General features: G+C 41.6%; 1 protein-coding gene across 5 annotated transcripts in view; it reads left to right on the top strand.

Annotated features, from left to right (window-relative positions):
• The window catches only part of CD47 (CD47 molecule), a 79,508-nt gene that overhangs the window by 28,583 nt on the left and 38,874 nt on the right, over positions 1–12,051 (top strand). The window lies entirely within an intron of this gene.

Genomic DNA, 12,051 nt, shown 5'->3' with positions numbered 1-12,051 from the left:
TTTCATTGCTCTAACTTGCTACAAATGTTTCTTTTTAGCCCTAACCAGATGCTAATATTGTTCCCAGCTCTTGCAAGCTCTTTCACTCTCTTTTATTCTCTGTAAATAATGTTTTACAAACCCTGCCTTTGTAGGGTTTTTAAATTGTTCTAATTGCTCTGAATGTTTCTTCCCAGCCCTAACCAGGTGCTAACAATATTCTCAGCAATTCCAGGCTTGCAAGATCTTTCATATGAGAGCATATGCACAAAGACAAATTCCTTGTGTGTCTAATCACACTTGGCCAATAAAGAATTCTATTCTATTGTTACTCTCTGCTAAGAATGCTTTTGAAGCCCTAAGTCTTTACAGTTTTTTTCCATTGCTCTACTTGTTCAGAATTTTTTTTACAGCCCTAACCAAGTACTAACAATGTTCCCAGCTCTTACTGACTTGCAAGCTCTTTCATTGTTACTCTCTCCAAATAAGGGTTTTTTAAGCCCTAATCAGGGGATAAAATAATTTGCTGAAACTGACCCAACTAAGGATGAATATCTGGTAAACAGATTCTTTTCCCTATTTTCCTCCCCGAAAACTAAGCTTCATCTTATGCTCCGGTGCATCTTATACTCCGAAAAATATGGTACTTTGGAAATGATTAGCAATCCAGTATACAGTAGTACCTCGTGATACGAATGCCTCATCATACGAACTTTTCGAGATACGAACCCGGGGTTCAGAAAATTTTTGTCTCTTCTTAGGAACTTTTTTCGCCTTACGAACCCACCGCCCGAACGCCGAACCTGGAAGTTTGGCAAAAGTTCGGGTTCAGCGTCCGGGTTCGTAAGGTCGCTGAAAAGCGCCGCCGCCCGGCTGTCGCCTTTTGAAACAGCCGGGGGGATTCTCAGCATTCCGCTGAACCTGAACTTTTGCCGAACTTTCGGGTTCGGCATTCGGGAGGCTGCTGAGAAGCCCCGCCACCCGGCTGTCACCTTTTGAAACAGCCGGGGGGCTTCTTGGCGTTATCCTGAATGCCGAACCCAGAGGTTCGACAAAAGTTCGGGTTCAGCGTTTGGGTTCAGGAGGCCATCGAGAAGCCCCGCCCCCTGGCTATCACCTTGCCAGAAGAGCCACGGAGTTGTTGGGCGGTCGGGAGGCTCAAACGGAGGTGGGGAATCCCAATAGGGAATTCCATGGGCGGAGCTTTGAAGTCATGGAGACGTCCTTCCTGGGGTCCACATTTCGGCCGGCCAGGAAGGACATCTTCGTGATGTCAAAGCTCCGCCCATGGAATTCCCTATTGGGATTTCCCACCTCCGTTTGAGCCTCCCGACCGGCCAACAGCTGCACGGCTCTTCTGGCAAGGTGACAGCCAGGCGGCAAGGCTTTTCGGTGGCCTCCCGAATCCGAACGCCGAACCCGAACTTTTGCCAAACTTCCGGGTTTGGCGTTCGGGAGAACACCGAGAAGCCCCCCCGGCTGTTTCAAAAGGCGACAGCCGGGCAACAGGGCTTCTCGGCGGCCTCCTGAACCCAAACCCAAACCCGAACTTTTGCCGAACTTCCAGGTTTGGCATTCGGGAGAACGCTGAGAAGCGCCCGACTGTTTCAAAAGGTGACAGCTGGGCGGTGGCGCCAAGCGGAGCGCCGTTTTTGCGATTTTTTTTTGCTTGAACACATTAATTGATTTTACATTGTTTCCTATGGGAAACATTGTTTCGTCTTACAAACATTTCACCTTACGAACCTCCTCCTGGAACCAATTAAGTTCATAAGACGAGGTATTACTGTATTTGTATGGGAAAAGCAATTGGCTGCAGTTGACTCTCCATTCTAAAGGCAGTTGGCCACAATTGACTCTCTCCATTGTAACCCCCCCCCTCCTTCTCTGGCTCTTTGACTCAGAAATGGACATATGCAATCCAACCCTTATTTGCCTATCCATAGGCATACGTAGAGGAAGCAAAAGGAATGGAGAGCAGAAACACATTCATATAGAACAGACATACTGTTCTGGGGAAAATATGTGTTATGTTTTTAGTAATTATATTTGAGGTAAATCATCTTAATGAAATAAAGAATAATTTTGAATAGAGCAAGAATTCCATCCTAGCCTAAACTTTACCAGATACAGTCAGTTGAGTGGAGAGCATATACAGTATCATTGATTCAAAGCAAGGTTGTTATGTATTTTCTCAATCATTATTAAAATCTCAATTATTTTAAAGTCCAAGTTAAATCATTAAAACCCACTTTAAAATTACTTTATCCCATGAATAAATATAAACCTGAAATTATGTCTCTGTTTTCTACCCATCTAGGCTGGGGAAGAAAGTAATGTATTTATTGCCATGTAAAACAATAAATACTAAGATTTCTCTGTGCAGACTACTTTGTACGGAGAAAGAACACAGTGAAAAATGTTTCCGGAGATGAAATATATTATTGTATTCTCTTCCTCTTCATTGGAATATCATGACTATCATGACTGCCAAATGTGGCGTCAGAAAGAAATCTCATGACTGGGAAAATCCTTGGCTTTTTCTTAGTGAGAGCATGAATTTTTAAAAAATTAAATAGATTTCCCATTTGTATGCAGTAAATTCTTCTTAGGAGGTTTCACAGGTTTAAAAAGGTTTAACCATGCATGGGTTTGTGTGTGTGTGTGGGGGGGGGACAGTTAGAAAATCCCCATTATAATAGCTGAGCACATTCAAATTTCCAGTTACCAAGACTAAAATTTAAAGTTTCTTATCACATCAACTTTATTAACCATTAAACTTTGTTTCATTATACAACATAAACAACTGACATAAACTTAGAATAGTCAACCAAATGGTAGAAACTCTGTACAACATATAGCTGCGAGAAATTTATATTGATTTTTAATTTATTAAATGAAATGTGCACGAAGGAGAAAAATGGTTCAAAAACTTATTTATCTAAAAAAATATCTTCACTAGCAAGCAAAAATGTCATTGCCAATTGAAAAACAGTAAGCAAATATACAATACATTTGAGAAAGAATAGATGGCTAAGTCAAACCTCCAAAATCAATTCAGCTTCTTTTATACAATCATTTTTTTTCTTCTGTTCTTCCTGCCCCTTTTCACCCATTCTCTTTTACCACTCAAGACAGGCAGTGTATTGAAAACAAATGCACCCTTTGAATGTTTACTCAACAGTTTGATTTATCAGGAAAGGAAAAAAAGACTGGCAGAATGAAATTTAAAAAAAGCAAATTTCTGGGAGGCTTTCTCTCAGTAAGGTGATAGTTTTTGCTGAGGACCTATTGTCTTTTTATTGCCTGGGTTAAAGGGTGCAGCTAATAATCACTTTTCAGTAATTTTTAAAGTATGGGGAGAACTTTGATGTAGCCCGCCTGGCTGTTCTACATAATTTGCAGACATCTTTGCTTTTAATAGGGTTTGTGAAATTGCGAAAGGTTCAAGGGCCAATAAAGTGATGCTAGATCTGTATTTGAGGTTGTACATGATTTTCAATGATTATGGAAACAGTATAAACTCTTAGCTTCAGCTGGCACTCATATTAAATATGGAGTTCTTATTGCCGAATAATGGAATCTCTCATCTTGCCCTCTCCTTTGGTAATTGTCGGAATATCTGTACTTTCTGGCCTTTCTGCTAATGAATGGGTTGATGCAACAGATCAGCAATGCTCTCTCTGGGTCCAATGCAAATAATTTTCCATTTATAAAACATCATTCATGTTACTATGTCTCTGGTTCAGTCTTTGGCCTGTTCTTCCAACATTTGAAAAGATTAGAAGCAGGTTGGCCACAGGCTACTTTAGAAACACCAAGGCCTGTGATGGCAAACCATAGTACATGTGCCACAGATGTAATGCAAAGCCCTCTCTTTGGGCCCGCCAGCCATTGCCCTAGCCCAGCTCCACCACACATGCACGTGTGTGCCTTCCGCCAGCCAGCTAGTCTTCAGATCTGTGCCGTGCATGCATAGGGGCAGGGTACATGCGCTGAGGATGGGCTGCATGCACAGGGGGATGCATTGAGGAAGCTTGCGCAGCACCCTGTGTCCCGTTTTGGGCCTGAAAAGCCTCCAGAACCAACCTGAAAGCGAAAATGGGTGAGGATGAAGGCAGGATATATGTGCAAGGGAATGTGGCGTGGCATGTACATGTGCATGTGTGGGGTCACCTGTGCATGCACATTGGAGGTGGGGCGCATGGGGCTGACATGCACATGCGCAGAGGATGAGGCATTGGAGTCATGCCAGGGGTGAAATTCAGCAGGTTCGGACAGATTCTATAGAACCAGTGGTGGCAATCATGTGCAGTTCAGAGAACAGCTCAATCGCAACCTCTCCCCATTCTAGAAGACTTTGCCAAAATTTTCTGTCAGTTCTGTGGGCGTGGGGTGGTGCAGTGAGTGATGTCAAGTTGAGCATGCCCACTCAGTCATATGACATGTTCCCCAAGCCAGGATCACCAAGCCAGGCCCACAGAACAAGTAGAGCAAAAATTTGAATGTCATCGTGCGAGCATTGCATTAGGAGTGCGAGTTTGTGTGCGCTGTCGTGGGCACATGACAAAAAAAGTTAGCTATCACTGGCTTAGGCAATTCAAAGCTAGCTCTTCCCAAAGTCCTTTCTTGCTTTGTATATAGTGGTTAAGGCAAGCAAAAGACATGAAATGTTAAAATGGTAGAATTCACATTATTGTTGCAAAGGCTTTCAAGGGTGTCTGATGAGATGTGATACCACAAAACCAAAGTTGAGTTCAAAGAACAGCAATATTCATAGGCCCCTTCCAAGGTTGCAAATAAACCATGTACTGATCAGTAAAATATATCAGTATATAGTATATATTATATAGTGATACCTCATCTTACAAACGCCTCGTCATACAAACTTTTTGAGATACAAACCCGGGGTTTAAGATTTTTTTGCCTCTTCTTACAAACTATTTTCACCTTACAAACCCACCACCGCCACTGGGATGCCCCGCCTCCAGACTTCTGTTGCCAGTGAAGCACCTGTTTTTGTGCTGCTGGGATTCCCCTGAGGCTCCCCTCCATGGGAAACCCCACCTCTGGACTTCCGTATTTTTGTGATGCTGCAGGGCAATCCCAGCAGGGGAATCCCAGCAGCCAAAAACAGGCGCTTCGCTGGCAACGGAAGTCCGGAGGTGGGGTTTCCCACGGAGGGGAGCCTCAGGGAAATCCCAGCAGCGCAAAAACAGGCGCTTCGGCTGGCAAAAGGGGTGAATTTTGGGCTTGCAAGCATTAATCGCTTTTCCATTGATTCCTATGGAAAATATTGTTTCGTCTTACAAACTTTTCACCTTAAGAACTTCGTCCCAGAACCAATTAAGTTTGTAAGACAAGGTATCATTGTATTATAAGAAGCTCTGCTCAACACACCATTCCCATCTTGCTTTTTGTCCCTCTTTCTCTTTTATACATTCTCCCAGGAGTAGCTTCCACTTAACTTCCCTAGCAGTTTGCATCGCGGAAATGACCCTTTGCGCATGTACAGAAACCTTTGGGCTTGCACAGAGGGTTTGCCATCTGTGGCAACAGAAGGATCCATTCGGGAGTGTGTGGACAGCTGACATGGCTGCCGGTTTGGTGAGCAGATGCAAATTTCCATCACCGGTTCGGGCGATCTGGTCTGAACCTGCAACAACTCATCATTGCATTCTCCCCTTTCTCTGCAATAGGCCCCCCTATTTAAAGTATTTATAACTTCTTCAGCTCAAAAGGCTCCAAGAGAGCTTACATAAAGTCATTAAAAAAAAGGAAGACATTCTCTGCCTGAAGGCTTGCAATGTAAAGATGGATTTTTTTTTTGTAATTCCTTTGTGGTTTTTCTGATTCATTCAAATTGGAGAGCACTTGTCTCGATCTGATAGTTGCTAATCTTGAGAGAGGCAAGAGATTAGGTCCTTGTTTGAATCTTCTAATTGTTTTTTTTTCATTAATTTTTGTTTTAGTAATACAAAATCTGGTACTCTGGAGAGAGAAAAAACCCCTCCTTTAAAAAAATCAGTTCTGATATAAGTTGAAATAAATTACATTGTTTTTGAAACAGAAATGGCTGGTCTGGAATGGATTGGAGCAACATGGTTATTTTAGCATGAAATAAAAAAATACATTTCCATGAAATATTGAGTGTTAAAAGTTTATTGTGTCGTATTTTTATTTAACAGTAGGAGATGATAGGGGAGAGTTGAAAGTGTCCTGCTCCATTGTCCGAGGTGTACAGTCTCTCTGTCTTCCTACACTTCATTTAAACCACCATGAAGGAGCTTCTCCCATTGACCTTCTTCATACTGAGAAGTGTGGCCAGCCAGCTGTGCTTTGGAATGATGAGAAGATGTATCATAGAAAACAGTAACCCCAGCTTCTACATACAAAACAGTTGTCCTCTGAAAAGCATAGTGCTGTGCCATGATTAAAAGAGTAAAGTTAGGCACGTACACCAACTGGGAGACACTGGACAGTCTGTTTTCAGAGTTTTCATCTTGACCTGATTCTAATTAGCTGATTTCTTGTCATCCTCATCCCAACATTTGAATATTGGAAGTATTTTATACATTTTCTACAATACATACAATACATTTTCTATTTTGCATGGATTTGGTTCAGATTATGATACAATAAGTCTGAAACGCCACTTAAAGTAGTCTTTTAAAAAAATCAGAATTGATTTTTTTTTTAAAAAAAGGGAAGAAAACATGAAAAGTTCAAGATACATTTTAGCTAAAACTAAAACTAAAAATATAACTAAAATTTCCTAACAGATCCAGAAAGGATGGAATTTTAGGCTTCAGCTGAATTTGTTTCTTCCAGTTTTATGCAAAAATCAACCCCTTCAAATTGCACAATATAATTGATCCCTGCGTTGGGGATTTTCAAACTTTGTTTTGTGGAATCCTAGCGACCTATGAAAACCTAATGAAGTTCCCTGAAAAATTGGGAGGGATTGAGATTTACTCAGTCTCAATCAGTTTTCTATCACTATAACTTTGTTCCTTGATTAGGAGGTTTCAGGCTAAAACTAGGAGAGTAGACGGAAACTGATACCAGGTGAACACCGGTATTGTATAGTATATATATTTTGTAAATGCCTGCTGTAAATAACCCCACTGTATACAGGTAGTCCTTATTTATCTACCATAGTTGGGACTGGCAACTGGTTCATTAAGCAATGTAGTCACTAAGTGAGAGATATCATGTGACCTCAATTGTGCTTATGATTCCTCTGCTTTACAGACCTGCAAAGCTCATAAATGCAGGCATTGGTGGTGAGGTTATTTCTTTATCACCATCATAATTGTGAAGGGTTATTGTCTGAAGTAGTTGTTAAGTGAGGACTCCTTTATAGTTAAAGCATAAAACCCTCATTTTTTCTGAGTTGGTTGTGTCCCTGAAAAATAGTTCACTTTCAGTTCAAAAAAACAACCTTGTGACACTATAATGTCACAATACAATGACTGTTCAGATGAGGTATTCTCTGGAAGTATCCTCATTCCATCCTACATATTTGCATGCTAGAGTTATTTGCTGGCATTTTATTTAAGAACATTTATATGGCCACCTTTCAGAAGTGAAGCTCTCGCCTCACAATCAGTTGGCCGTGAGTTTGGTCCCAGGTAGCAGCAGATATTTCTATTTCTGGGCATAATGAGAATATTCCCCAAACCCCCCAAAACTATAACCTTGAACTATCTACTGTTTACCTCACCTCATACCTAAGAGGTCTGTAAGGGGCACTCATAAACACACCAATGTGCCTACCGTAATTGTCCCCTTTTATTCATATCCATTTCATGTATAAATAACCATATTTATATCTAAATCTATTATCTAATACATGCTTGACAAAATAAATAAATAAAAGTAAATAAATATATTCTATGAGCTTCTCATAGACATCAGGAAGGGTATCCGTCTATTTAAACGCTTAGTTCCTTTCAGTGGCCCCAACTCCACCCAATGCAAGAGATTTACTGGTGGTTAAAAGAAAAAAATGGACACCCAACTTGTTCTGGGTGACTAAAGATAGCTTACAAGGACAAAATACAGTGATACCTCTTCTTACAAACGCCTCATCATACAAACTTTTCGGGATACAAACCCGGGATTTAAGATTTTTTTGCCTCTTCTTACAAACCATTTTCACCTTACAAACCCACCACCACCGCTGGGATGCCTCGCCTCTGGTCTTCTGTTGCCAGCGCGTTCTTGCACTGCTGGGATTCCCCTTAGGCTCCCCTCCATGGGAAACCCCACCTCTGGACTTCCGTGTTTTTGTATGCTGCAGGGGAATCCCAGCAGCGCAAAAACAGGCATTTTGCTGGCAACGGAAGTAAGTAAGGAGGTGGGGTTTCCCAGTGAGGGCAGCCTCAGTGAAATCGCAGCATCGCAAAAACACAGAGGTCCGGAGGTAGGGTTTCAAGGACTTCAGTGTTTTTGTGATGCTGCGATTTCACTGATACTGTCTTCGCTGGGAAACCCCATCTCCGGACTTCTGTTGCTAGCAAAGTGCTCGTTTTTGCAGTGGTGGGATTCCCCTGCTGGGATTCCCCTGCAGCATCGCAAAAACACAGAAGTCCAGAGGTGGGGTTTCCCATGGAGGGGAGCCTCAGGGGAATCCCAGCAGCGCAAAAATGGGCACTTTGGCTGGCAAAATTATTATTATTATTATTATTATTATTTATTGGACTTGTATGCCTCCCCTCTCCGGGTGAATTTTGGGCTTGCACGCATTAATTGCTTTTCCATTGATTACTATGGGAAACATTGTTTCGTCTTACAAACTTTTCACCTTAAGAACCTTGTCCCGGAACCAATTAAGTTTGTAAGACAAGGTATCACTGTATACAAAAAGTTACACACACACACACACAAACAAACAAACAAACCCAGATAGAAGTAATATTATGTGGAATTTTCTGAATTGTCATTAGGTTCTATGTGGTATTTCTTTTTATATCATAATAAATAGATACAAAGCTGGTCCACTCTTCCACTTCCTTTGCCCTTGAATATTTCATATCTTTCATCTATTGTTGTAGTTTATTTAAGGTCTTGCTTTTTTCATGGAATAGGTGATAATTTAGAAAAAGAATCAAATGGTAAGAAAACTGTGGCAGCATCAATACTGTAAGTATTTGAGATGAATTTAGAACATTGCAGTTAATTGAGCCTGAATCTATATATTGACCCAGAATTATGTACAGATTAACTTGGTGATAGGTTGAGATCAACAAACAAGATAAGTGAAATGGGAATCCTTCTAAAAGGATTTAAATGGAGATAGCTTCGGTTAATGTAACAGTAGCCCACTTCCAGATATCATTTTCCTTTTTATAAGAAAAAAGAAAATAGTAGTTTTGAAGTCGAAGCAACCTATAGTTTGACAAGTTGAAGATTGTACAGTAGTCCCTCGCTATACCGCGCTTCACCTACTGCGGCTTCACTTCATTGCGGGTTTCCAAGAAATATTAATGAGAAAAATCATTCGCGGATCTTCGCTGGTTCGCGGGTTTCTGAGGAAGTCGATCGGCAGATTTAAACAGCCCGCCGAACTCGATCGGCAGGTTTTTCAAAAAAAATATATCTAAAATTGTAAATACTGTATTTAAATACTGTATCTAAAATAAATACTATGTGGGAAGGGTTTATAAACACTTAAAACAATGAAAACTTACCAAACAATTACAATATAAATACTTAAATAAGTACTATCAGTCAATAAATTCCCCATCGCGGATTTCACCTATCGCGGCCGGGTCTGGAACGTAACACCAGCGATAGGTGAGAGACTACTGTACATTTATCTGAGCCTAAGACAGGCCATGTTTATCTAGCAACAAAGTGTGGTGGGGAGCTCAGTGGGCTAATAAATTGTACCTTATGTTAACCATGGTATAATATCTCAAAAGATAGAAATTAGAGTTGTCCCTGTTTTGTTTTTCCCCCCTTACAGCTGTCCTAAATAAGTCATCAGAAAGCGGTAAGAAGAATATCTGGAAAATGAAACTGCATAACAGGCTTGTTCACTCTTTCTGACAGTTTTCCCGAATTAGTCTTTCCACTTCAGTTAACCCGGCAACTGCATCAGCCTTTCTTCTTAAGATTCCGCAGCTGCTGCTAAAAAGAAATTAAGAATGGGATCATAACTATACTCAATATTGTCATAGCAGAATTGGGCGATCAACATATTACTTCTTTAATTCAGAAAGCATATTTAACCCAATCATAGTTTGTGGTATGAATAGCATATACTACCACATTCAACTAGGTCACAAATCTGCAATTGAGGAAATGCAGAAGCCCTAGTTGGTTCCTGCAGGAAATGCCTGGCATACCCTGATCCTTGTGCCAGCAGAGAATTAGCATTCTACGTTCTATCAATTGCAACTTTTGCATCACATAGGCTTGGTAATTTTTCACTTGTGACCTTAAACTGCAATTGTAGTCTTATGTCATGGCATTAAAAAGCACTTTCAATAAATATTTGGATGTAAATGTAAAAACACAAGCCATTAAAGACATTGGACACATTCTTTTTGGCTGCAAACTGTGGTCTGCAGAAAGGGCTGCATTCTTAGATTCTTATTTAAAATCTAAACATTATTGGGTGTCCAGGAGTGTCACTTTTTGCTATCTTCCCTAAGCATTAGTAAGACTGTACTCTTTATTTCAAAGGTTGTTTTGAGGACTGTAAAACTTATAAGCATGCCCCATTTTTAAAATCTATTTGTATATTAGTTTTATATAGTTGATATGGTCAGATGATTTAATCAGGAAAGGCTACATTCTATTCCCTTCCCTTCTCTTCCCTTTCCTTTTGCAATTTTAACAAGGCGAGGAAAAAAGGATAGACCAGTGATGGCTCTTTTTGTCATCGCGTGCCAAAAGTGCACGCCCGCGACAGTGCAAGTGCGTGTGCCCGCACCGATAATGCAATGATCGTGTGACCCCCCTGCGTGCCCCGCCTGTGCATGTGACACCCCCAATATGTGCCCTGCCCCCATGCATGCAAATGCAGCCCCTGTACATGCTCATACAATCCCCATGCTCCCCATGCATATGCTCTGCCCCTGCCCTCACCATTTTTGGCTTTCAAGTTGATGCAAGAGGCTTTCCAGGCTCAAAATGGGGCACAGGGTAGCCTTGTGCAGCACCTCTGTGCCCCATTGTGGCTTCTAGGTTGGTGCAGGATGTCTTCCAGGCCCAAAATGGGGCACTCCAAAATGCAATGCGAGCATCCCCGTGCATGTACCTTGCACATGTGTCCTCCACACATGCAAACCTCCCCCATGCATGCACAGCAGAGACCTGAAGACCAGCTGGCCCGTAGGAGGCAGCACACATGCACAGTTGAGCTGGGCTGGGATGACTACGGGTGTGTCCACAGAGAGGGCTCTGTGTCCACCCGTGGCACACGTGCCATAGGTTCGCCATCACGGGAACAGACTCTTTGGACATCCTTTTCAAACATAGCGCTACATCCTTCCACAGAACACAGCAGTTCCTGAGATAAATCTATTATGCTGCCTAAGGGCTTACGAAGTTTACCAATACTCAGAAGAAAAGTCTGTGACTGTGCAGGAAGGTAAAAGAAAGAAAAATGTGCAAGTACACTGGGAACAGATTTCCAGAAACTTTAGGAGTGCTAGGATGATAATTTGAAACACAATCAAAAGACTGAGTTTTGTTCCGTGGTTTGAACTAAGGCAGTAGAAATGACAACTTGAGTTGAGTTTGTTTTTATCTGCAGTAGATTGCATGCTAGGACAAAGGTCCACTTTGTTTTGTGAGATGTTCATCAGGGTTTCATTGTGATCTATTTTGAGAATATTTTCCAAATGCCACTTGCAGATGCCATAGGTGATGGCGAACCTATGGCACACTTGCCACAAGTGGCACGCGGAGCCATATCTGAAGGCATGTGCGGCATTGCTCCTGTTCAGCTCAAGCGCGCATGTTGGTTTTTGTCCTTCAGGAAGCCATTTTTCACACTCTGTAGGCTTCAGGGAAGCCTGAGGGTGAAAAACGGCCCAAGAGATGGGGTGCATGCAA

Source organism: Erythrolamprus reginae, chromosome 4 (genome assembly GCF_031021105.1).
Source record: "Erythrolamprus reginae isolate rEryReg1 chromosome 4, rEryReg1.hap1, whole genome shotgun sequence".
Taxonomy (NCBI): domain Eukaryota; kingdom Metazoa; phylum Chordata; class Lepidosauria; order Squamata; family Dipsadidae; genus Erythrolamprus; species Erythrolamprus reginae.
This window is presented reverse-complemented; position numbering and strand designations above follow the sequence as displayed.